The following is a 27812-nucleotide window of genomic DNA, read 5'->3' as shown; positions in this document are numbered from 1 at the left end:
CATGAAGTTACTCTTTCTCGATTCTGTAAAGCTGTTCCATTTTGCAACAGAAAAGATAAAAACTGTCTCATCCACAACATCTTATACCTGATTCAAGCATCCCTATGAGAGGTGAGTTCAGAAATTTGCAAACAGAAGATGAACTTGAACATGGACAAGTGCTTGAAGTTCTCTTTAATGGGGAAGATTTTCTTGTACATTGTGCCAGATTAAGTGAATACCAAATGGACTTAATCTTGCCAATGAGCTCAGTAGATATTTGCTTAAATAAAGATCTCAGTGTAGCTTAGCTACGTACAAGTTAGCAACAAACTATACACAAAACACACATTTAACTCCTGAGGGAACTTCAGTGCTGGAAACTTGGCAAACAGAAACTCCCATTTGGGCTGAGCAGAAGTACTGCAGGCTTCTGAGGATATGAATTTTTAACTTGGATGCCCAAGTCTTTGCTTTTTCTGCTGTAATACTCTTGAGGCTAAATGAAACTCTGAAGCATTTTTGCTTGATAAGAGATATATTTCCTCATGGGATTAATGAGGTTTACCAACAGCCATTTTATTTTCTCTTGGGATCAAGGCAAATGTTCAAATAAATACTGGTGAGGCAGATCCTTGCTACCACGGACTGTATTTGGATAATGTTATGCCATTATCTGTCAATGGCCAAATCCCTCCGTTGCATTTATCTAACTGTTTTGGCTTGGTGAGACACCTTCCTGTCTTCACCAAACAAAGGTAACTGCACATACAGACATTTTGTCTTTGCCACAAATTCTAACAGTGTTCAGAACGATCACACCAGGCCTGTAATTTAGGTCTGTCATTTAGGCCTGAAAATGAAGGCTGTAGAGGTTTGCTGGGCTGAGAGACAAATATCTGTGGGCTAAACAATTGATCCCTGTTTTGATATAGACTGCATGGAAAAAGAAGCCACAGTAACTATTAAAATTGTGGTTCTCTGGAGTTGATAGTACCATCTATAGTAAATAGATGCTTATGCAAGTTTTTTAATTAATAAGGAGCTATTTGGGAATTCGGTCTTTGTTATGCAAAGCTTTCTTCACTCCAGCTATTCTCATTAATGGACACATTATTGAGTAACATTTATAAAAAATGATTATTCTTTCTTAAATTGCTTCTTCGGTTCAAATTATGGTGTGGAAATAGACAAGCATAAGATTAAAACCAAGCATGACATCAAATCCTCCTTTTTAAAAAGGGAAGCGTTTTCATTTCAAAGCTCCCTTTTTAAGGAAGAACCGCTAAAAAATATCTGAATCAGTGAAATGTTTCAGGGATGCTTCTCCTCTACTTCTTGTAAAGATTTGTTCCCCACAGTATATTTACTAGTTCTTTGCAAACAATAAATCTGAAATCAATACTGGACACTTCCTTCTCAAATTCAAAATGGTGATTGATTTCAGCCAGTTAAAAGACAATATCCAAACAATTTCTCATCGTCTTTTCAGAAAATTTATTAACACAGCTGGAAATAATCACTCATTGCAGGAGTCCCCACAGTGCATCTTAAAGAAAACATGAAACAAAGAAAGAATCTTTCTGACCCCCTAGATTGTTTCACACCATTGTAAAGGAAAGGTCAGCAGCCTTAGGCAAGCTTTAGACATGTGGCAATACCAACTTTGTACTGCAAAAACGTATACAATACAAGCATAATCAATCTTGTTTCTTTCATTTACCTCAGCAAGCACAAAAAGTGGAATCCCTGTCAAACTGCTGCACTTCCAGCACTTCCAGCTGTGGTCACACGTGGAATTCCCGAAAGCACTCAGAGCTATATTTTACCTGTAGACTATGGGTAGAATACATTTCTGTTATTTCACGTTGCCATCTCCATATCCACAGACCCACATACAAGTTCAAAATCCATTAATTTAAAGTGACTCTTTGCTCAGAAAGTGAACACGAAGGCTTACACTTCTGTGGTTTGCTTTTTGCAGACTCTTTGCTAAGTTCACTGTTTTCACTGACAATGCAAGTTTCTTTGTTTCTGTTAATTCTTGAGACCTGTAGCGATGACACTCTATACAGAAGGAACTCTCAATCCCACTGTACATTGTTTACGATGAAAAAATCTTTAATTTGGCCTTATTTACTTCCAATTTATAGAAACCAGTGCAAGCCATGGCGTTCCACAGATTTCTTTTGAGTATAATTTCCTTTGAAAGACATGTGCTGTTGGTTACAGGCAAGTTGTAAAAACTCGGTTAAAATTCAGTTAACAAACGGATTCTACAAGTTTGGCTTCACAACCTTATTTTTCTTATTGTATGTAAACATAGAGTATCTGATTGACTAGAAGGAACTTTGTTTTAGTGGGAGGCAAATGTAGAACCTAAACATTTAAAGAAACAATCCTAAGAAGAAATTCATTTTGAGCAGTGTTCTTTTATTTGTATAAGTGATATTTTAAAGATGGGTCTCTTTAAAGACTTTTAAAATGGAATTTCATTAATACAGTAAAAATAACAGCATGCATTGGCATCCAATTTGTTTCATCATGCATGCATGTCCATTTTAGTTAATGACAAAATGTCAGCTGTAACACATATCTAGGTGCTGAAATTCCCTTACAGCGCAGGACACCCCATGAAAATACAGACATAGAGTCTATCATCATATACATATATAGAAATATTTCTGGGGAATGTAGAATGCAATGTGAAACGTGAATTTAATGCGAAAAGGTTAGCCTCTTGTTAAATCATCTCTCAGTTCACCTCTTTTATCAGAATTCAGGTCACTGAGGAGGCATACCAAGAACATTCACAGGTGTGGAGAATCTAAGCACCAAGCCTTATTTCAAACTTTAAAAATTGCAATTCATTTTTTTAAATACAAGCATATTCTGTATTTCTCTTTTCTATTTGAAGATTACATGGCCTTTGGGGTATGAGGGCTTCAGATACCAGTATCAGTCACTGAGACTTCCCTTTAATTAATTCATATTGACAGGCCAAGCCTTCTTCCACTGAAGTTGCTAATAATGTTCTCTTAATGAAATGAGAATTTAGTCCTTCAGGAAAATGACTTCTACATTCAGAAACTGTTTATTCATGAACTATTCACTCATGAACTTTAAAGAGGCTTTCTTAGAAAATGGTTCTGTTCTCAGGGTATATGAATCATCTCCAAATTCCCATTCTGACTTGTTCAACAACAACCTATTGCAAGTTAACAGCATCAGACAAAAATTACTTCACCTAAATGGTACACTTACAGATACCTCTTATAAAGACATCTTTTTATCTTTGGTCCCAGCTTCTCAGCCACAATCTTTTAATCAGTGGTTGCTGACGTTCAGCCTGGCACTGGACAATACTTCAGAGCTGGGTATGGTGTTTTGAATGCTAACAAGGGATCACACCATGCATTTAAAGCCCAGATTGCTGGAATGTTGGCATTAATAGCCTGCCTCCCCCACCCACCAGCAATCAGTGGCAGTAATTTCTGATTTTTAAAGGTACACTTTGCATTTCAGACTCATTAACATATGCTTTCAAAGAAGTGAAAGTTATTAATTAAAATGACAAAAGGTTTTATTAAAAATAACCAACACAAAGTGACTGTATAGATTGCTATGCGTGAGCATGATCCTGCAATGACAAAGATGAAGCAATTAACTTTAAAAGCAATCTTGCTGCAGACTGGGGCAGCTTCTCCCTGCCAACACCTCAGTCTGTGCTATGCCAGTATTGCTTTTTATGTTACTTTTGCAAAAACAGGAGACTGACTTTTGAAATAATTTTCTCTGGTATAAATATACATGAATCCAGAAACACCTATCCAGGCAAACTCTCTCTGGGCCTTTCAGCTGATGTTCCTAGGTAGAAATTATTCATTTAGAAACAGGGTGCTGTGACACCCACCAACAACTCCTATTAGTAACTCTTTGCTGTAGGCTCTTTATGCAACTGGTGTGAAAGGATTCAGGTTGGGAGTGCATAAATTTCCCACCATCGCAGAGCCAATGTATTTTTTTTTTTTTTACTATCTGTAAGCTATTGATTAATGCAATAAAGCGAGAATTACAAAAATTGACTGCGTAAGTTAAAATGTTATTCCCACATTTTTATTTATGGAGAATTCTCTGTGGGAAGTAAAATCAATTCCTAAGCAAAAGGCAATGAAAAGAAAATGGAAATTGTAGGATATGAAAACAGTAAGAAATGTGTGTGTGCAACTGCTTGAAACCAGATACTTTGCCCAAAATTGTACAGAAAAGCCCTCAAAGCCTGATTACAGACATAAAGAAAGACAGGAAAATTAACTGCCTTCTGCATACCTGATACTACTAAATGGGCTTTTGCTCTAGATTTTGGTAGTCATATTGCTACACTATATTCACTTTTGGCATTTCCAAACAGGCCCATTTATGTGTTATGTATTAGGCCAAGGAAGAGCACCAAAACAAAATGCAAGTAATTCCTAAAGAGAGACACACTGATAAATTCGTTTTATGTTTATCATCAGGCTTAATAGCCAGAGCATAAAAAGCCCACTCCTATTAGCTGTAAAAGGCATATTTACGGCTTAACAAATTGGCCAGGCAGGCTTGAGGGCCTTCTCTGTAAATAAATAAATAAAAATAAAAAGTTCTAGCAACAGAACAAGCAAAACAGTGGCATTTGAGATCTCTTCTACACTAACAAAAATTTGGTTATGAAAGATCTCTAAAATAACTTACCACAGATGATTTAGCATGGCAGTGATTAAAACAACTGTGACAGCAATCAATTCTGCCAGTTCCTTTCCTTGTCTGTTTCCTACAGCACATGAACAGAAAGACTTATTACCAAAAATATTTGCTTGTAGAGCAATTGTTTTCACTTCAGGAACTGGTGAATGAATATTTGCAACTCCCTCTTTAATGATCTCTTTATATTAGCATACTCCCTTTTAAGACTCTGCAGAACAAGTGGCGACTTAAGTTTTAAAGGACTGCCAGGACCCATTAATTACATATATTGTAATACAGACACATTAACTGCGAGATAGATACATAAATAAATGTTTAGAGTATGTAGGGGGGGGCTTGCCTCTGCCGGCCCAGGGCAGAGCAGGTGGCAGAAGCACCAAGCAGCGCCAGACCCCGCAGCGGTGCAGAACCAAGGGCTGAGCTCTGTTTCCACTTAAATATTGAGCGAGGGATTTCACTGGAATTATTGTAACTCCTTACAGGCATGAGGGTAGCAGGATTCGCTGTGAACAGCCTGGAAAGGCCAAAACAACATTTGTTTTGTTTTATTTTAAAAGCTGTTAGTTTTTTCAGCTCCAAGAAAATGAAAGCGGTGGCAAGGAATGTGACCGTGCAGATTGCCCGAACTGCTGTTAATTACTTTTTAATCACTGAAAATTAAATTAGGCTTGAAATATACATTATTTATTTCTTGTCTGCATTGTACAAAGATGGTGTATATCAAATTGTAATTACAAGAATTTATAATTATGTCCTTATTAGAGACTATAAGAAGGATATGCTGGCTGATGAGCATAGGATTTCTCGAATTTACAGCATGGTTTATTTAATTGAAACAGTAAAGGAGAAAATGGTGCAAAATATTATCCTTCATCCGAACTTACTTTGTTCATTGCTTTTCATTTTTAAATACCTCAGAGGGGCTGCTTAAATGTTTCCAAGTGTTGCAAAGGTTTATTTTCCTGCCAGATTTATAATCCGATGGACCGTCCTTGGTCGCGACCGTCGGGAAAGAGCCACCCTCGGATCTCTGGGTGCTGATGACCAGGGCCTAGGAAGCTGCAGGTATTCTGTTCTGCTCTGTAGCATTTCCATCACAGTTAAAGATCTTTCTGGAATACATGGATGCCTGGTGCTTCGGAAATTGATCCCATTTCAATTAACATAATAGCTTTCCTTCATTAGCATTACATTTATTGCATTTTGAGGGAGCCCAACAGCTTCGTGGACCTGCTTCCAGAGAAGTCAATGTTAGTATCTACATTAGGTCGAGGAAGAGGACTGGTCAGACCTGAGTATTTCCTAAACCTTTCATCACAGTATCGTCAAACAAAGGACACGTTCAGAAGATTGGGTTTTCAGTGATTTTCTCATCCTCAGAGACTGAGAAAATGGAGAGAGAATAAAGGAGCAGAATGTGACTGCTCCCACGAACAGTGCCCTCTGACACGGCTTTTCATCCAGGCCAAACAAGAATTCGATCCTGTTCTGTCCTACCCCACACAAACGTACTGTGCCGCATGCTTTTCCTGAAGTTCCCTTGTCCTTTCGTAATTTGAGTTACAATAAAAAAAAAAAAAAAAAATCAGCTCTCTACTAAGGAGAGAGCTTAGGAAGCTTCCAAAGCTTAGGAAGGTATTCTGATAAATTACGGATGTTCACTAGAGCTTTATTCACACTGCTAAGGCCAGCTGAGCTGTTGAAATGAGTGATCCTTTCAACTGGGAGCTTGGCTTTTCTCTGTCAGTTGCTTTACATCTTATTTTTATAGTGATGGTTCCTAGTTAAACTGCAATAATTTGAGTCATTCTGTGTTAAAAATGATGGGTTCTCCCTTTAAAGTTCTGCTGCGAGGCACGTAACCGCTGTTCCCATTGTTTATGCAAGCCTGAAAGCCTAGAAACTCTCTCCTTCCATCTTCTGGTGAAGAGGAGAAAAGAGTCCAGCCAAAGTGCACAAGCAAGACCCCTGGGGCGTCCTTCTCTACACCCTGGGGCCCCAGAGCCCGCTGTGAGCTGAGGGGACGGTCCATCAGGTGGGGACAGGAAGACTAAGGTGCTAGTGGGGGGAGGAGGCAAGGGACATGGGGACACATGGGCAGATGCTGCAGGATGGGAAGTTTTAAGAGCAAGACGAGTGTTACTGCAGGAGATGGGAAGCTGGAGTCTTTGGTGGTCTCCTCCCTGATACGAGCAAGGTGGCTCTGGGTGACACGGAGGAAGAGCAGCGATGGAGATGGGACAGAAGAGGCTGTCTGGAGGGTACGTCAGGCTCCTGCAGCTTGACTGACAGGATGCCATGAACAGGGAAGTAACAGAAAATAATGATAATGATGGAGCTGGGGCATTCGTTAACTTAAATTTAATATTTCAAACCTAGACGTCCTGCTCCTGAAAACACCTTGCAAAATAAATCATCCCTACAATTGGCAAACACATGCTTTCAAGGGGCAACCATTTGCAGCAAGCTATACAGAGCCAAAGGAAATGATGGGACTCTTCTATACTCTTCAGAAAAGCAGTATGTTTTGGGAATTAAACCAAATTGCTACCTCACAGACTTAAACAACAAAAAAAAATAAATTAGTTATATCTATCCTTTTCCATTCAGTCTGCACAACCTAATCATCTTTGCTCTTGAATAAGGACTGAATTATACATCGACCTAAATTCTTCAGGAAGCAAAAAGCTGCATGTGAAAAAGATCACTCAGAGAATCTGAAAGCTGATCACCCGGGTGAGCCGTGTATCAGCTGGCAGTCATCGGGAAGGGCAGTGCTAGAGACTTGATTTCACACCTGAATCTCAGGTTAAAGTAACAGTAGATACTTGGTGGTCTTTTATGTAAAGTTTGGGATGCTTTTTTTCCAATGAAGTTCTAGTGCCTGCAGTTCCCTCTTGGACTCCTGGACACTGCCTCCATGAGTTTCCTTCGTTGTAGAGGACTAGAGGGGATAAAAAGGAGTCATCTCGATTTCTCTAGATGACTTTCTATTCCCCAATACATCAGAAATGTCACAAAAGCTGCGATTCAAAGTGCTTTGGCAACTGCCAGCAAATGTGGCTGAACACCCTGCAAAGAGTTCTGTGTGCAGACAGTGGGTGTCGGAGGCGGAAGCCAAGCAGTATGTGGGAGGGAGGCAAGAAGCAAGCCTCTTCTCTCCCACCACCACCCAAATTGCTGGGCACCCTTAATCCCTGAAGAAAAGCCTGCAATTATCTGGGCATTTTGTGGAACAGGACTTGATCCCCAACGCGCAAGAAATGACCATCCTCCTCTGGAGGGCCAGGGGCATAATGCAAGATGGACTAAAGCACTAACCTACTCTGACAAACCCGTCTGCAACTGCTGCAAAGCCAAGCAGAGGCTGGAGGAATATCCTGGAATTCCACAGATTTTCTGGCCGTTATTGGTCTAACAAATAGGAATTTAACAATTTATCTGACAGCTTTTAAAATGTCTCACTTCTCGCTTCTGAATGTCTCACTGAAGGGTGCAAGTGAATTCTCAGAAAAGACGAACAGGTAACACTGCTATGTAAAGGATCTAATATTGAAGTAAATCCAGCACTAAAACACGTTTGTAAAAAGCAATAAATTCCTACAAACAGACACGAACTGGAAAAGAAACAGTATTTTTTTTATTTTTAAAAGGGTTCTAACTGCTGACCTTGACCTTCACTGAAGACAAATGAAAGACAAGGGAAGAAACTTCATTTAAACAAATACAAAAGTGATTTGCAGCCCATTTGTTGACAGCCATGTAACACTGTCTGGCAAGCAGCTACCAGTCTGGGTAGGAAATCTGTTCAATTAGAGCGGAAAGATGGCTACAGATGGAAGTGGTTGGATGGGAGGGAGCCCAGCCAGCCAGCGACAGGGTGGCTTCCACAGGAGTCCCAGGATCTGAAAGAAAATGGGGCCAAAATTTTATTCTGCATCAAAGTGTAACAGGATTTTCAGCCATCTGTGCCCCGCCATTCTCCTGAGAGACAGCAACCTTTGACACACCAGCTTTTACTAGAAGAGGAGGAACAGCTAATTTGATTTCTAAGCCATTAATACACATCTTCTCACTGCGGTGACGGGAAGTGTGACCTGTCATCTTTGCTTTCCCTGCTGCCTTATATGTTTGTGTAAAACTGGAGCGTGGAATTGGATGCTGCTGCTCACACCTCACTGGAGTTACCTCCAAAAGGCTCTGCGTGCCCGGAATTAATAAGATGACAGATACAGAAATCTCAGGCCAAATTCAGTCCTATAGGGACAGGGTTTACCAGCAGGTAAATCCACTCCTGGTACTTTAGAAGGAGTCATGCGTATTTACATAGGAGCTGAATGTGGTGCACACTTTGAAAGTTCCTCTGTGAGCACTATGTATGTAATGTACAGAAACTAAGAGTGTTGTGTTTTTTGTTTGTTTGTTTTCTACATAGGGATGAGCAGGTTTTGCAAATAAGGCTGTATAGACTGTTCCTCAGATAAAAAGATACAAGTGATGTCAAATGTATGGCTACTTTCATTCTTTATGACTCAACCACATAATCACAGAATCACAGAATGGTTTGGGTTGGAAGGGACCTGAAAGCCCATCCAGTTCCATGCCCCTGCCATGTGCAGGGACACCTCCCACCAGACCAGGTTGCCCAAAGCCCCATCCAGCCTGGCCTTGGACACCTCCAGGGATGGGGCATCCACAGCTTCTCTGGGCAGCCTGTGCCAGGGCTTCACCACCCTCTGAGTGAAAGATTTCTTCCGTATACCTAATCTAAACCTACCCTTTTTTAATTTAAAACCATCCCCCCCTTGTCCTATCACTCCACTCCCTGACAAAGAGCCCCTCCCCAGCTTTCCTGCAGGCCCCCTTTAGGCCCTGTAAGGCCTCTATAAGGTCTCCCCAGAGCCCTCTCTTCTCCAGACTGAACAACCCCAAATCCCTCAGCCTGTCATTATAGGAGAGGAGCTCCAGCCCCTTGATCATCTTTGTGGCCCTCCTCTGGACTCATTGTACTGTGTCCATGCCCTTCCAGAGCTGAACGCAGTGCTGCAGGTGGGGGCTCACAGGAGCAGAGCAGAGGGGGACAATCACCTCCCTTGGCCTGCTGGCCACGCTTCAGGTGACGCAGCCCAGGGTACGGTTGGCTTTCTGGGCTGCAACTGCACATTACTGGCTCACGTCAAGTCTCTCAACAAGCAACACCCCCAGGTCCTTCTCCTCAGGGCTACTTTCAGTCCATTATTGGTAATTATATTTCAGAATTGGACTTCTTCCGTTCTGTTCAGTGGGACAGAGCACAAAGTGTTACTACAGAAGCATCCATGAGCCCGGATTGTTCAAGGGGACTGCTGTACGTAATCTGAACCCTCACAACTTACTCACTTTCTGCTCTTTCATTTGATCCTCCAGTTCATCAGCCAAGCAAAGACCACTGTCAGCTATCATCCTAAACATATTTTTATAAGTGTTGGAGCAGTTAGGTGTTTTAATAACCCATATATTTTCAATAGAGAACTCCCAGACGGGTCTCACTGAAGCATTCATGTTGCAGCAAAACTTTCCAGCATTTGTTTTGGATTTCTTAGGGCATAAAGATTTAAAAATGGAGTTTTAAGATGACTTATCACTGTTATATCTGTCATATTTAGTGAGTTCACAGCGTGGAAATTCCTCTGTGTAGATTGTTACTATGCTGGCATGCCTGAAGCAAGTATAAAGGTATGAACAAAAGGAAGGAGAATATGAACAGAAGAGAAAGAAAGGAGAGAAGGGGAAACAAGCTACAAGAACTATACATGATGCAGTGATGCAACTTAGCACTGTTGCTCAGATCCATTGGTGGGGGCTGCGGTGAAAGCACTGTCTAATCATCTCAGTGTGTAGTGCAATGAGCGTGGATTTAACACATCTCCAGGGGCTGCATTCTGTCTCTGCTGAGGCTACACCCCGAGATGTGAGAGGTGGCAGTAACCACGAGGAGATATCTAACATGGACAAGAGTTTTGGTTTTCAGGTGAGCCTGCAGTAAGATGAGGACAGCAGGAAGGCCAACTGAATGGAATCAGACTACAGAGAAACGCTTGGCTTCCTGCCCTGGAGTAACAATAGGAACTTACATACAACCAGCCTCCACTCTCGTCACGTTGTAAGGAAACTAAGGTCCTCAGGTTACAGCCCCTGCAGGAGTTTAAGAAAGGGAAGTGATTACCTGGGAGGAAGAAAGTAGTCTCCTTGTGACTAGCCAAGTGATGCTTGCACGTCCATGAACACAAACATTTATGACTTTTGGAAATGAAGGGTGCTCTGTGGTTGGACTCATTGAACTAGAAGAGCAGAGAGTGGAACTGGAGACACTCAGGAATGCTGTAGAGTGCAGCCCACTTCTGGACTGGATTCCCTGAGGATCCACGTGAGGAAGTTGGGTCTCGCTATCAGGGAAGACTAAGGCAGGACGAGCTGTCTTAGCTGGACCCAGGTCTGAGGTAAAAGGCCTGGGTCCAGGCCTTCATCCTGAGGGATAAAGAGGTGCCATGTCAGCACTGTGTCCAGTGTATCTAGTAGCTATGACATTCTTGGACTTTGGCAAGCTTCTTGGTGGACTTCCTTCTTAAAAGTACATAGTAATGCTAGAAGAGGAGACTTAGTTCATTTGGTATGGAGCTCCCACTTTTGGTGGGAGCAGGAAAAGAGCCTGCAGTCGTTGTGCACATGGACAGTAGTGCCTTTCTGTCCCAGCCTGTGAGCCAGGTTTGAAGGTTTAACTTTATCTGGGGAAGCTAGCACTGTGTTTGTAGTCCAGGTTTGAGTTGCATGGCTGTGACAGAGCTGGTTTTACATTAGGTACTTGCATGTTGTTATGTTGTTAGGAGGACAGCCATGGATGTGAAGAAATCAGTGTGCTGCAGCGTCTACCTGAGACGCTCAGTAGGTTGTCAAGCAGTTAGCTTTAACATCTCTTTGGCATGTCTGCATTAATTGTAATAACAGCATATTTTGTCATAGTCCTGCTTATTTACCTTTACACAGTATACTGCTTATTCACTCAGAACAGAACAAGTCCTGTTGCCCTTTACAGAGCAGGGATCAGAGTAATATTAGACATGCTCATCAGCCAGCGTTGGACGACATAGCCCAGCACTTATTTAAACTTTGCTTTGTGCCTAGGGTGTTCAGTTACTAAAAAGAGCTTGATTGCTTCTTATGTTTGCCTCTTATGCCCACCAGCCTCAGTTACAATTTAGCTATCTCCCCAGCTGAACAATGCTAATGACTTTGAAAGGCAGTTAAGTGGATGATAAATTCCAATTAGTAGGTAAAAACCTTGATTTAAACTGTGGCAGGGCATATCTTTTTTTAGTGTCAACTACTTATACAAATGACTAGCTGTATCTGTTCATCATACAGAGCTGACCCCACACACACCACCAAAATTTCTAGTTCCCCCTCCCCCAACAAAGAACAATCTCCTACACCTTCCCAGGGTGTTAGTAGAGAGAGAGAGAAAAAAAAAATAAAAAGTTCCATGTGATGATGGCTAAAAGAATTATTACAGGTGATGATTAGAGCTGTCACAAAAGGCACCAAATTGTTGCTATTTCTCCTGTTGCATTGTACAAGACAAAGTGTTCGACACATATGAAACAGAAACAAATGCCTTTAAAAGTGATAAATAGGAAGGTCAGGCAGCTAAAGAGTGTGTAGATGCTAAGTAGATAGTGACTGTTTTTACATCTGTTTTGCTTGTAACTGGTTGTTTCCAATTCAGTAGCCAAAAGCATGACCTGAAATCTTGTTTCAACAGCCTTGTTTTTAATGTTATCACTACAGTTGACTTGTGTTATGAGAGAAAGATGTACTGGAGTGAGCAGGGCAGACAGCCATGCGATAGCAGCATTCCGCAGCACGCAGTGTTTACGGATACCCTAAGACATCATCACAAGACCCAGATGAGAAGCACTTTCTGAGAAGTTAACGCAGGCCAGTGAGAGCGTTAATTAAATCTGGTAGGAGGCTTTAGTACCAGAAATTCCTTTTTACATGCGAAAATCATTGCCACTCTCCCAGGGGAGTAAACTCTTTGAAACGCACTGTGCAACTCCAGGTGGGCCCTAAATCACCAAATGTGATAACAATTTTAAGATAAAATCTTGGTCTTCTCATTTTCTTAAAAACAGTCCAACCTCTACATTCTGAGGACAGAGAGAACTCCCAGAGTTGATTTCTTAATAGATCAGCATGAGTTTTGATTTTGGTTATTGTAAGATTTTTTAAGTCTTTTTCTTGTACTGGCTAGAGTTGATGACTGATCAGACATGAGATACTGACTCCTATTTCCTGGTTTAGAATTGTATTCCAACCAAAGCCAGACATTAGCGTTTAGGTCAAGGGAAGGTGAAACAACCATAAGTATTTGCAAAGAGAGGAGGAAAATGGATTAGGAATGTTAAAAAAAATCCACCTGTGCTAGCAAGCGGTCTGTGCTGCACTGCAGGAGGTAACACCATGAAGGACTCCACAGAGGAAAACTTCAGCGTGCTCTCATGGTGTAGGAGTTGTTTCTCTTCCTTTTCCTCCTCCCAGATAAACAAGTCAAAAGGCATGTAGGAGACGGGAGGTATTTGTGTGGACGGTTCTGCTGCCCTGGCCCAAGGAATGATCAGAAAAGTAACGGGAGCTCTAGAAAAACATATTCTTAGAAACCACATCATCTGAACAGATGCAGTGCAGTTAAAGTTCACTGGATAGGTTTTATTTTCTACAGCATCTCTTTAAATACAGCAACGAGAAGTCAGCAGGTTCGTGGGTATGTACCCACTGGAATGTTTTGCTGAGCATTAATAACTACCCAGCGCTAGGTTCCAGCTATGTGGGCCAAAACAAACATAAGATAGTTTTTGGTTTCAGTCCTGCACATAACCTCTGGGAATTGCATTGAAACTTCCTGTTTTCCCTGCTACCTACCATGCTTTGCACAGCCTGCAAATGCAAGCTAGTGAACAGCTTCGACAGAATTATAGCTGGAAGGTCACCAAGAAGCAAGAAGGCAGCTTCAGAGTAATGCAAACGGCTCGAAAGGCCTGCCTGTGAAATACAGGCAGGGAAAAGGTCTTGTGAAAAGGAAACCATTCATCCTGGATCCCGTTACAAAGTGGATGCACTAAACCAGCAAAGTCCTCGAGCTGAACTTCGACACAAACTGTACTCCTGGCTCTCCACGGGCACCTCCACCATGCTCTGGCTGTGGGCACTGACAGGAACAGAAACATTGTCTCTGCATTATGATTTTAAACAGAGTTTGAAATGGATTCTCAATTTACTGAAGACTGGCACTTCATGTACAAATACTTAAAATGGGCTTCAGCTGTTGTCACTTTGCTTCCTCTTTGCTTTTGCAGGTTCTCTGTTACTTTCCAAGGGAAGGGGAGCCTGAGGCACTGGGAATGCCTGTTACTGGTTTTGTAAAGAGCAGATTTCCACATAGTAAAAAAAAAAAACAAAGAAAAAACAAACAAACAAACAAAAACACAAACAAACAAACAAAACAAAACAAAACAAAACAACAAAAAAAAAACATGATAACTACGATAATGTTGAACAAACCTTGTGGTCTCCTATTTGTCATCAATCCAGAGTCAGTAGTGAGGGACAGCAAAGTCTTGAACAATTCAGTGCTTCTTCATGTACAAAAATCCCACTCGACTGGGCTTCAGAAGCTGCTGTGCTTTGCTGTATGACAATTAGGTCCTGAAGTCTGTGAAGTAAGTTAAACCTTGCTGACAGCCTGGCAAGTACAGCCATACAAGCAACATAGAAATTGAACTACTTTTCACTTCATTTCTTTACATTAAATGGAGGGGGGTGGGAGGAATTACCCATTTATTAGTACCACTGAAACCACCTCACACACTCACAGGCAAATTAGGAAGACTTTGGTCTGAAAAATAATAATCACCATCTTTCCCTACAGTATATAAACCTCTTTAAATTTGCTCCACTTTTTTGGGCCCCAATTCAGCAGAAAACTAGGACACTCGTTTATGACCCATTTTCTTCTATTAGGAATAAACTGTTTTGCATTAGTAAGAGATAATAGAGCCCAGTGCTGTGATAACAGGAAAGACAACATATTGACATTCATTGCAATAAAAACAGGTGCACAGAAATCCTTTTTTTTTTTTTTTTCCAGGTTCTGGGAAGCAGATGGTCATTATGCCATTACAAATAAATGCCAAAAGATGTTAGGTAGAATTTTTTTCTACACATCATGTTTTTTATCCGTGCTCCAAGGCTTCTTTTAATCACAAGAGCAATTATATTTCTTGCAGAGATTCCAAATGCAAGGGATTTCTAAAAGGTAGCGATTAACAAGGCCAACACTGAGTTCAAATTAAAAAATGCTTTCAAAACATATCATTGCCAGAAGCACGTCTATGGTTTTAAAATGAATATTACCTAATTATCTAATTATTCATTCCTACCAACATTGTAAGTGTAGGGAGCTAGAAATTCTGAATCCCTCCCTCCAAAATAAATGAACAAATAAATAAATAAATAAATTGCTCTGCTTAGGCAAAGAAATGAAAAGCAGCCAACTGCAGTTTCATTTCTACTGTAGCCTCACTTTTCAGCCGATTACTGTTGATTTGAGTCAGCCCACGCCTCCAAAATACTGAGGTAAGCAACAAATGATGGCATCTAAACCGGAGCAAGTTGATGTGTTTGGTGTGCCGTCTAGTGTTAGATCCTCTCCACCCACACATCACAGCTGCTCATGAGTGCAAGACAATGAGAGTGTCTCCTTTTCAATGTCCACGCATCTTTCACAAGGGCTGTCCTTGGAAGATCCCCTCACCCAGCACAGTACCCCCAGTATATTCACAATACCCCCAGTTTATTCACTCCCTGCCATAGCAGGTCTCTCTCCTGGACTGAGTAGCATCCATCTGGGGGTCCTGCCTTTTACCATTCCTCCCACATCACCTAAGCTCTGTCTCTGTGCTGGAACAAGCACTTGCACTAAGACCTCTCACTGCTGCCTCACAGATTTCCTTGGCCTTGATGTGCTGCCATATTTTCCCCTCCTCCTTTTTTTTTTTTTTTTTTGCTAGTTTCCTGCAGCATCTACTCATTCTGTAATAGCCTTGTTCAGCTCAAGAATATTCAAACCCTGGGCTGGGTATGCTTTCTGTCAGGTCATGTATAACAATATTTTTATGCATATTTGGCCTGATCATTCCATGTCCCTTCATTCTCCCCAAAATGTGTATAACTGCAAGGAGTTAATAAATGAAAAGGAAGTGTACAGAAATTTGGGTCTTTTTTTTTTTTTTTTTTTTCTCATCAGTCTCTTCCATCGCTTCCATTAACAGCTATCCTTCTCTTTGAGACTCCTATAACCCTCGCTGGAAGTGGTGCTTTTGTGGAGCATCCAGCTGGCTGCTCTCCCCCAGGAAGCAGGGATGTGTGCCAAGGAGCAGGGCTGGGCAAGGCTGAAAAACCCCGTCTTAAACTTCTTTTATCGCTTCCGAGGCCTCCAGCAAGGGCCATAACCATGTGACAGGACGTGGAGTCCAGAACAAAGAAGGAAACTTCTCTGCCAAATGGTACCTCTTGGACATCTCTCTCCCAAAAAGTAAACCACCAGTAGACAGCATCTCGAAGACTCACGCCCTAAAAGGCCCTGAGAAGTGAAGCTATCTTATTAGCCTAGCTATAGGGAGTTCAGAATTCACAAAGTATCAGTTGGGAAAGACAACTGAGTAGAGAATGGTGTTGTATAATCTATTTAACAGACTAGCCTGATTTTTGGTAAAGCTTCAGCAAGCAACAAGAGCAAACCAACTAAATATAGGCAGATGTTTCTGGAACAAAACATGACGTCTGCATTGCTGTCTGCAGACTTGCTATTTCTACCTGGAGAATACCTTTGCCAGCCTGACTGAACATAAACACAGCACTACCACGGAACTTAAGAGTTCCACAGCAGCTTATGTCCCTGTCTGGGAGAGTTAATTGTCTTTGCAGAGGCTCATATGCTGTTGTGTTTAGGATTTCTGATGGGAAAAAAAAAAAAGTGCCAGTAACATTTTAACATGGGACAGATTCCCTCTCTGCAGTATTAGGTACTGCTGCTTGTAATCTGGAGGACAAAAGCACTGAAGTTGTTGTGCATCTGTTTTTTTATTACCGGCTGTGACAGCAGAGTCGTATACTGCATAAAAAGATATACACAAACCAAAACAAACAATAAAACAACACATGAAATATTTCTTAATTTTCAGCTTTCTGTGTTTCTCCAGACCAGAAATAAGTATGTATAAAACACACTTTTCTTATTCCCCTGGTTTTATTGCTAACATATGTATTTCAGACTGGATCCCAAACTCACTGAGTTTAAAAAGAGCTTCAATACAAAGAAAATGGCCTCAGAGACCTAACTATTGACATGCACACTTTGAAAACCTCATGTGTGAAGCTTTGAGCTTCTTTGACTTAATGCTTAAAAGGGGAGAGAACAAGAATAGAAAAACTGTTTGTCAGATTGCATTTATTAAGGAGCATCTCAGTTTTAAATCTGCTTTTTGATTTCCGTTGGAAAGAGATGTACAATTCAATTAGGATTTGACAATAGCAGTACCGATGCCACAGGCATAACCTGCATTCCCTCAGGAAGTGCAACCACCCCTCCATTGAGAGATCTGATGCACATTAGCACAATGGTTTGTGGATTGCTGAAAGCTTTTGAGTCACGCAGATCCAGAGTAAAAGGGTCTGCATGGGAGGGGGAGTTAAAAGAAAAATCTGAAAAGAATCCTTCTCATGAACATAGGGCACCAACATCAATTAGAATTAAATTTCCTGTAGCCCTGATAACCTACAGATACTGATTCCTGCCACAGGGATATCCATCCGCTAGCATGACCCAGCATTCACCTCCACACCTGCTCAGGCCTTCCCTGACATCCTCTTGAACTTGGCCTCCTTCTCTTCCTCCTCCTCCTCCTCCCCACCATGCACGAGGTTTCCTCTGCTCCTCACACCCCACATCCCTGCCGGCCCTCCTCCAGCTGGCAGCCCGTACCCTCACATGCCGCTTGGCTGCTCTGCAGGGAGACGGCAACCCCCTTTGTGGGAAGGAGGCTCGCTGCTGGGCGCTGCGGCACCTTGGGGCAGCCATTTTGTGTGTGCCAGCTGGGTGTGGCATGACATGGCCGCCATCTTGGGTAATGGGCAATGGGCAAGGGGGCTGTGCAGCCATCCGTCATCCTCAGGGGTCAAAACTCCCAGAGGATATTCTGTGTTGGGAAAGGATGCTGGAGATGGATAAGGAACATGATTTGGCTAAAATGATTGAGGAATTTTCCTTTGTGCAGGAAAATGAGTCAAGTCCTCCCAGCATTCCCATAGCACCTGCCAACTGCCCCTCTTATCCAGGCAAGGCTGAGGTGGTGGCAATGGCAGCACCTTGCCCCGGGCGGCAGCAGCCATCCGGACTCAGCAAGGACAAGGTGCTTGAGGTAGAGAGCAGGCCAAAGCTGTGCTTGGCAGCGAAGTGGCTGTTGGAGACAGAGGGCTCCATGCTGCGTGCACGAGCGCAGGCTGCACGTTATACCGCATCTGTCACGCGCTGAGGTCAGCCCGTGGGAGCGTAAAGGATGAGAAGCCAGATCAAAAGCTGGGTTTCTTCTGTTTGTTTCACTCTCAGATTTCGTGCTCTGAGGGCAAGCTTGTTGGACATAGCTTGAATAAAGTAGGTATTTCAGACAGTGTGCTGGAAAGTAACAACACTGGTTGTTATGTTACACAGCTACAAAAGGTGCAAAGCTCTGAGCTGCTGGAAAAGAGCATTGATCTTTGACTGACACTGCCATGGTGGAAGCAGGAGGGAGGTAAAGTTTACAGAAAAACGTGTTTTAAAAACACTTTAATTCTTGAGAATATTCCTCAGGATCCCTGAAATTAGTCTTGTTTAAAGGTACTTGAAGAGTAAATTCAGCTGTGGTTTGAGAGCATGAGGACTTCCAGGAATTAATTTGATCTCCCAGCTCTGCTTGGCACCGAGTCAGAGAGAGAGGAGGCTTTGGGCTGATGGTATCAAATGGAAGTTTTTCTTCTCCAACCTTTGTGAGGTTGGCTGACTTGGGAAAGCACTGTATTTATAAGCAATAGCTTGTGACACAACTTTAGCACATTCAAAATGCACAAATAATTATGAACCTGTTTAGTAACTATTCTTTGCAGTATGACAAATAGTGTTTCAATATTTGTATACAGTAAACTATATCAGACACCAGTAAACTTCTCCAAAAATAAGCCTCAAGCACTATTTTTGCACCTAACTTAGTCACTGGCTTTTCAGACATCCAGAATGCCCAGCCATCATCGCTGACTCCACAGGAAGGTCTTGGAAGCAGATCAAAAAGGGGAGGGAAGAGAGGAAGAAAACAGATTGTGGAGCCAGATTCTGATTTCTGAATATTTGAGCCCAACACAGCCACAACACATCCAGAAGTTGGTTACAGGAAGCTCTGAACTGCACAAATGGCTTCCAGCTCTCTTTTGTCCATAGAGCAGAGTCCACAAATCAAGCAGCCAGCAGCAAGCAAACATTTACCACTTTCTTGTCTGCAAAACGAACAACGCTCTCTTCTGCATCTGGGGGCTGCTGAGATGAGAAGGAGTACATCATGACATTAATTATTTGGCAGAACAAGGAGTTGCATCAAGGGCAATGCCACACAGTGTTTCAGATGGACCTTCATCCCACACACAACTCTATAGATGCCTCCTGCACACACAGCAGATGCTAAAGAACTGTACAGTTATTCCTCTTCAGCTTGCATCCATCATGTCTCTTCCTCCTCTTACCCAGAGAAAGATAAAAAGCCTCAACAGACTGGAAATTTTAGTGGCATGACATGACCAGGAGCTAAATGCCATATGTTTTCTGTCTTCATTGTAAGAATAAACGTCAAGGGCAGCAGACATGGTTTGTTACAAGTTCCTGAGGCTCAAAAACCTTAAGAAATTTTAAAAAATTGAAAAGAGGCCAAAAGGGAGAGCTAGCATGGTATTTCTTTCCATACTTCACTTGCTTTACATTTTTTCCACTGGGCCTGTGAAGGCTAGGATCCGCTTCTCTATAGAGACAAAGGTTTAAGTACTCTGAACAAGAGACAGATTTCCTTTTTTTTTTTCCTTTTTTTTTTTCTCTCTCTCAAGTTAACTAAAATAAAGCATACTTACTACGTCATTTATTTGTCTATGTTTATATCATTCTTATTTGACTAGATGTCATATTATATTAATTAAGGGTTTATGGAGATTACCATTCATACTTCAAATCAGATGAATATTAGAGAAGTACTTATGTATTATCAGAGGCAACAAAGAGGTCTCAGGATCTGCAACCATTCTTCGATGAATCTGAAAAATGAGGGAAGAGTAGGTGTTGATGGTAGAGAAAGGTGAGGGCTTAAAACTCATATCATTTGCCATCTATCTGCCTCATCTCAGACTGGCTGATTTGACCACGAGATAAAGTATATTGACATTCACATATATAGGTTTCATATAATGGAAATATTTGCTGAGCAAAGATAGTTTTCATTAATTCCTATGCTATGTTTCTATGTTTTTTTGTTTGTTTGTTTGTTTTTCTAATAAAAATGAACAGAAGTATTTTAATGCAGAAGTATTTTAAATGCTCTGAAAAAAATATGCTATCCACTGCCTTAAAATTGAAGTTGAAATTAACTTAAATGTATAAAAATTGTTTTAGTATAAAAATTGTTTTAGAATGTGAGAAAAGCCTTAAAAATACTCCCATGCTCAGAAAAAATTCTGGTATGACTTTAGCATTGAGGATTGTGAGAAATGAAAGACGGGAATTCCTAACAGAAGGGGATGAAAATCATCAAAGGATTTATATGTTAACAACCAGTATTCTACCAGAGATCATCTATTTCAAAGCAAAGAGCCATCTGTCACACCCCCACAAAAAAAAAAAAAAAAAAAAAAAAAAAAAAAAGATTTTGGAGCTCCCTCTACTGGATGCATTTACTTTTAGCTTTGCTCTCCATACACTCATCTACCGAAGAAACTTTAAAAATTCACAGCATTTTCAGTAATAAGCTGCATATTTCACATGTACGTGTTACAGCGAGGAAGATACTTTTTTCCCCTACAAATTAAAAGCAAATGAATGTAAGGCAGTACTGCTGGCTCTACAGCCGGAGAAAAATCACCAGTGGGGTTCAAAGATTGCCTGTACTACCAATGGGACTTCTTTTGCTATTTTTCCTCTCTTTTTCAAGCATGAGAATCCATATATACATGGATAAGGCTTTTTTATTTTTTCTTTTTTTCTTTCTTTTCTTTCTTTTTTTTTTTTTTTCCTTACCAAATCATCTGTTAATCAATTACTCTTTAAAAAATAAAAGAGGGCATTCTCAGCAATGCCACTGCAGGAACAGGCCTTAAGAGTAGTGCCAAATACCGTATTACCCATGACACATGCAGCAGAGCCAACTCAGTTTTGATAAATTTGCACCTAAAAATTTAAGTGTAATTGGGCACTGCCCCGAACACCTAGCTTGGTTCTTGGTGCCCTGCACGACTGACACTTTGTGAGGAGAGCTTGGGGCACTCCAGTAGTGTGTCAGCTCATGCAGGGTGCTGCTCTGAACAGCCACCTGAGGATGGGATGAAGCATGCTTTAGAAGGAAATTTCTTTCTCTAACAACCATGGAATATCTTCCTCCAGTGTATCAGCTCTCCTGCTCATAGTACCATCATTTAGTTCAGCGACTGCCTATGTGGAGCATACTTGGCACAGCTTACTGGCAAGCCTGGGTACACACGCCTTCACAGAGATATTTAAAAAAAAAAAAAGTGTTCCTAGTTCATTCACAAGTTGCCTATAGGGGCATTTATGTGCATATATTTGTATGCGTTGTGCTCATACATGTTGGCTATAAACTCATGGTAGAAAACACAAGAAGTGAAAGCACGTTATTTGGGATCTGTGTGTGGGTAGGTGCGTGGGCGCTTTCAGGAGACAGATACGCCAGTGAAAAGAGCTATATAAAAATAGGAGATTGAGGTTGTGAGGTCAGCACTGAAGAAAGGGAAAAATGAGAAGGAATGGGGCCACTGAGAAGGAATAAGTGGTAGAAGAGCAAAGGAGGCATGATGGCTCAACATCACAGGCTGGGGAGAAGAAGGTCACTGTAGTAGGGACAAAGGAAGAATACAACCATGTCTGACATTTTCTTTTCTGAGAACTTCCCCTCATCCCCGGCATCAACCTACACAGAAAGGAACATCAGAAGTCACTTTTTATTTTTTTTTTTTCTAAAAAGGCAAAAGATGCCTGTCTGATCTTACCAGCTTCTTGTTACTTTTCATCTTTCAATCAATGCAAGCTCTGCTTTTGTTAGGTTTAAATACTTTACTGAAAATCTTAAGCTCTATATGATAAATCTTGGCCACTAAAATTATTCACTACTATATTGTAAATATTGTTTAAGAAGTAACAATATCAGCAGGGCTAACCCAATGCCAGCAGGAGTACCATTGCTACAAATAAAAAGTCTTGCTTAGGTCAGTATGGTACTAAATAGACCACATTCCTCTTTAATAATCACATTAGGCTGGTGAATTTAGAATGTTATTTTAGTGACATCAGTTCTTTCAAAATGAGATCATGTCTGATAACTTCATTTAACTTTATTTAGGTTACTGTGTTCAAAAAGAGTGGTAATAGGGATGTAGTTTCCAGGACAGCTGTTAAGAAACTAATCTTCATTTCCTGGGTACATCTACTTGACAGAGGAGGAACTTACTGAAGGGTAATATCACTGCTTAAGGTTAGGGGTCAACAACCATTAATTCTAGGAATTTTATCCTCTCATCCTTCCTCCCTCTTTATTTTAAGTATAAAATGCAAATGAGATACATAACTATTAAAAATACCTTGGTACAGAAGAGAGAGGTCTAATAGGGAGAACAGGACAGATGGATGGGGACAAAGGAGAAGAGATTACTTCTCCCTATTCAGTACCTATTCTGCCTGGTGTGTGATTGTTACTGACCAATAATTGTTTCATGCCTACAGGGTATTATTTACATGGCTGCTGAGCTGGGTCCATGCTAGGGAGCCTCTTGGATTCAGCTGGTGGCTGCAGTTGTCAGCAGCTGCCTGGGCAGCTTGAGCAGCATGCTACAGCCAGGAGCACCCCCTGAGGAACAGAGCCTTTGCTTTTGGTATTTTATTTTAATAAATAATAATAATAATAAAAAAAAAAGTCAGGGTTGGGGGGAGATTCTTGATGGCTACCATCTCACCAGAGCTGCCATGACACAGGAAGGATGCCTCATCTCCAAGTTCTGCTGATGCTGATCGCTGTGTAAATTCATAACAGATAAATTGAGGCAAATGGAGATTACACAGTTCAATGGTAGATATTGTTGTTACCATGCCTCAAAGGTATGTTCTTGGTAGTCGTATTAGATAAAAACAATTAAAGTAGATTTCCTTCTTCCCATCAGTTAGTTCCCTTTCTGCTTTGTAGACACCTGGAGGAAAAAAGTGCCTACTTGCACACTAGCTATTGGCTAGCAGAAATAAGGATTATATGGAAAGTCTGTGACAGTGTAGATGACAACAGCTCTTTTAGGAAGTAGGCTTTGGCTGCTGATAGGTCAGCAGCTTCTGCTTGATTACACGTCTCGAGTGACTACACGGTCTGGAGTATGTTTTGGAAGAACATAAAACAGAGACTTCGTGTTGGGCAGGTTATTAGGTTACATGGAACAGAGACAACACTTGCCCTCTTCATTTTGACAGTGTTTGTTTCCACACAGATACTTTAAGAAACATCCAGTCCAAGAAGCTGAAAGAATATAGAGCAAAACATCTATTTTTACTCCAGCCATACATTTACATCAACTCCCCAGTGCTTATTGTTTGAGTGAGCATAAGCTACACAATGCCATCTAAAAATAAGCACATGTACAGTTTTTAGTACCAGAAAATAAATCTATTCATTTAGTGCAGGAAAAGCATATCAACTGGTATTCTTGATCATCTGTCAAGCTTTAAAACTAAACTTAGCTGGCTTTGAGGTACTTTTCCTTTTTAGTCCATTGATCACAATTTCTCCTCTCTTCTCCCAGGACTTGTCTCAAATCACTGGCTTTGCCACCAGAACGTTTGGCAACCTGACCCAACAGTGAAGGCACGGACTTTTCAGATCCCATGGTATTAAGGGCTACAGTGAAGGAAACGGGGTGTCTACGGCCTCCCCGTACAATTTCATGAACCAGAAGGAGCAAAGGAACAAAAGCATGTCACTGTTATGCCTCAAACTTCCCTCTCCCAAAGCAATAAATTGTGGTGGATTTGTCAGCGATTGTGTAAGAATAAGAATCACCTTAGGGATGAATGTCATTAACCAAAATCTCACCTTATGACAGAGTGCTTTAATCCCTGTGTTGCAAAAACAGCACATAATTCTTCTTTTGGCAGAAAGGTGAGCTGGTGCCCTGTGCTCATACCAATGCCCTAAAAACCTAAAAATCCCAATGGCAAAGAGGATGTATCTGGGCTCTGGGCCTGGTTTCCTGATTTCACAGCTGACTTCCTGCCAGGATCTTGCAGTGCTGCCTTCTGGGGTGTGCACCCAGATTTCTTCCACGGCGGTAAGCATACGGCCTGAGGAGAGGGCAGCGCATGCTGAAGTCTAATCAGAACAAAGATGAGATGCCTTTGGGGCATGCGTCTAGACCCAGGACCCAGACAGTGCTCCTATGTCCCAAAATGTAAACGCAGTTGTAGGTACCTAACTCACATCTGCAACTTCGTGTTGCGTGCTTTTCAAAAATCTTCCTGCCCATCACTTTTTTGGTGATTTATCTAGGCAGTTGCACCAAACTACAGCCAGAACAAACCATCTCAGAGCTTGCAGGATGTACTTTCTGAAAGCCCTCTCTTTCTTCAGCCTTGGCTCGGCCTTATAATGTAGATAATGCAATAATTACTGTAAGCCTGACTGCCACTTCATTTTCTGTATGCATTTAACGATGCTGGTTTTGATTAATTTAAAGCCCTGCGTCTCTGCTCCTGCTCCATCCTGGAAAACAGACGTTCCAGATCCAGCAACAGACAGCTAAATTTAGTAAACATTTAATGTTCATCTCCTGCACAGTTTAAGCTGACACACTGACCTAATTAGCTTTTTGGCATCACGAACACTCCCAGCCTAGGGAGGGTGGCTGCTCTGTGACAGTAATGGGAACCAGATAGTTCTTATATTGTTTGCCTGCTCTAGGCACCTCAAATACAGCAGTTAAGAGGCTCCGACAGTGATAGCTTGGATGAAGAGCTAGGATGAAAATGGAGGAAGAGTCTGCCAGCAATATAAGTTTAGGAATGCTGGGTTCATGAAGCAAATGTTTTTACTTAATTTAAGGTTAACTGATACAAGTTGAGCGTATTAGGAGTAAGAATAACTATTGTATCTGGATTATTTTTTTAAAAGCAGCTGTATTCTGTTTCAATTAAAGCCCTGAGGTTTCTTAACAAACAGATAAGGTGTTCCCTAGAAATAATCTTTTAAAATTAGTTAGTCTTAAGTGAATAAAGTGAATAAAGTGAATTAAGTGAATAAATCTATCATTTATTCATTTATCAATGTTAGCTTCTTCTAGTAACTAAACCTTTTGGAAACATAATTTTAAAGCACTTTATTTTATTAACATCCTCAAAATTAACCATGCTATCTTGAGTCCCAAACAGTGAACAGAAGCAGAATACCTTGATTTAAAATGTTGTGGTTTTTTTGTTTGTTTTGTTTTGTTTTGTTTTTGTTTTGTTTTCTGTGAATGGACAATGAACCATTTGAAATCTGCAACTGGATTCTCACCACATCCACGTCTTTACTTTGCGTGAGGCACGTTGCTGGCAAATGTGCAGCACAATGAGAGAGGCTTGTGGTTATAGCTGTGCTGGCTGAGCTCTGTACTTGCACAGCTCTGTGAAATGTGTGCTTTCTGTACATGTCACAGAACCAGAAGAAGGGAATCTCAGGAGCGATCGCGGTTCTGCCCCAAGGCAGGCTGATGTTTGTTTAATTCACAGCCAAGGCTATGAAGGCCTGCTGGTTAAGAAACTGCTGACTGACATGAAAAGCAGACAGGGACTGTACGCAGAGAGATGCGGGAGTTTCAATTTGAGCCTAACATCAGTGTGTGATAAAAGCCTCGATAATTCTAGCCCCAAATCCCAGAGGTGCGAGCCCGGTGTTGCTGAGGAGCTGGCTGCCGTCAGCACCAGCTGAGTTGGGTGGGCGAGGGCAGGAGCAAAGAGGGGGAGATTTAATCACCCACCAAACAAGTGTTTAAAAGGCAAAGAAGCACGAGGTTTAAGTAACAGTCTCCTTAGCCAAAACACTCATGGGCCACTGGAGAAAGCTGGGGAATTGGAGACGCTTCGTCATAAGCCAGGGGTAAAGAAATGCAAATGTGGCCAGTTCTGGAAAGCACATTGCTGTTGTCTTTGGAAAAAGGGAGTTAGTAAATGAATGTGATGCAGGGAAGCTGGCAAAGTTACTCTAAAGAGTAGGGAAACTGAAGAGACCACAACCTCCAAAAGGTCTCCTTGGCAGATAATGGTCATCGCTGGTGTTATAGTATTGATCAAAGCTGTTTGCTTGTTTATAATTCAGAAAGATTCGGGCATTGCTACAGTAAAAGAGAATGAGAATAAAACCCTTCTCCCTGTTTCACAGAGATCCTCTCACAGCAGTACTCAAGAAGCAGAGTTTTCAAGCGCATTCAGCTCAAACCTGGTTTGCTACCAATTAAGCCAATGCTAATCAGCTTAATGCTTATGCTAATGCATAAGTGCATTATTGAGGAAAGGACAAGAGATACTGAAGCCATCCCTGACTTCAACACTAATGACAAGAAACTTGCAGTTGCGCGGCTCTCCCTGATAATATGTCGCACTAAGAGGGTATTTAATTTCTGTCTAGCTCCTCGTGTAGAGTGAAGGAATTAGAGGCAGAAGCAGTCCATGACTACTTTCAGCAAAGTGATCTGGAGAGACTGAGCAGCTCATTCCACAGCCGTGCTGGTTTTCAGGACCCCTGAGCTGAGGAAGGTGAAATGCCCAAAGGGTGCAAGTCTGCAGGTCCCTGCCAGGGAGGACAGTGGAGGCTCAAAGCTGTCTGGCACATGAAGAAAGGGCTCGGTTGCTGACCCTAAGCTCCATGTCCCTTCAGTGTCCTGGCACCCATCGCATTGGAACTAGTTCTAAAAGTAATACAACAGGTTGTGACCCAACCAGGCACTTTGTTGAGATATCCTATGTCTTAGCTTGGAAGAGACCATTTAATATCACAGTCGGGCTCTTCGTTGTGGTGTCTTTGTTAAGAGCAAGGGATTCAGGCAGCAAGGGCAACAGTGCAGATGCACGGTACACTAAGAAAAGCTTAGCACATCATTGTATAAGTAGAGGACCATACAGTTATACCAGGATTAGTTCTTCAGCAGACTACAGAGACCTTTTAAATTACATGATAAGCATGCCAGAAAAGCACTCCTACCCAACGAAACGTGACATCATGTTGCTGTTGTGATTCCTGGGATCTGGGAAGAAGCAGCACAGACAGCCAGGGCCTTCAGTGGCCAGCGAGGATTTCTCACAACATCCACCTCCCAAGGCCGTCATCCTCTGCAAAGAGAAAGAATTCATATTGTGGGGCTCCCTCTGCTGGTTCAGTATCAACTTTCACTCCAAAGGGCTCTCCCTTCTCCCCAGCTGCTGGTTATCACCCAATTTATTTCACGTGCTGTGTGGAAAAAGGGAAAAGTGAATACATTGCTTATCAGAGCACGTCTGTGATTTCTGATGCCATTCCTCTAAAAAGGAGAAGAAAGGCTTCTTCTAGGTCTTGTTTACTGGACTCGCAAATGTGTGGTGTGTGCAGACAAATGTTTACTAGACACGTGCCCCTATCACCCCATTCTTCCATGAACTGCTAATATGTGTGCATTCATGCTCTGTGCCCACTCTGATATGCATTAGG

At 41.6% G+C, this 27812-nt stretch overlaps 1 long non-coding RNA gene across 1 annotated transcript; it reads right to left on the bottom strand.

The window, feature by feature from the left end:
• Positions 1-8351: 8351 nt before the first annotated feature.
• LOC106016098 (uncharacterized) lies at positions 8352-27469 on the bottom strand. Its single transcript, XR_011808396.1, has 4 exons — positions 27330-27469; positions 17653-20145; positions 14320-14470; positions 8352-8627 (listed from the first exon to the last, which is right to left on the bottom strand). It is a non-coding gene; the product is annotated as an uncharacterized lncRNA (long non-coding RNA).
• Positions 27470-27812: the final 343 nt, after the last annotated feature.

The sequence above is a fragment of the Anas platyrhynchos genome, chromosome 3, assembly GCF_047663525.1.
Source record: "Anas platyrhynchos isolate ZD024472 breed Pekin duck chromosome 3, IASCAAS_PekinDuck_T2T, whole genome shotgun sequence".
In the NCBI taxonomy this organism is placed as follows: Eukaryota; Metazoa; Chordata; class Aves; order Anseriformes; family Anatidae; genus Anas; species Anas platyrhynchos.
This window is presented reverse-complemented; position numbering and strand designations above follow the sequence as displayed.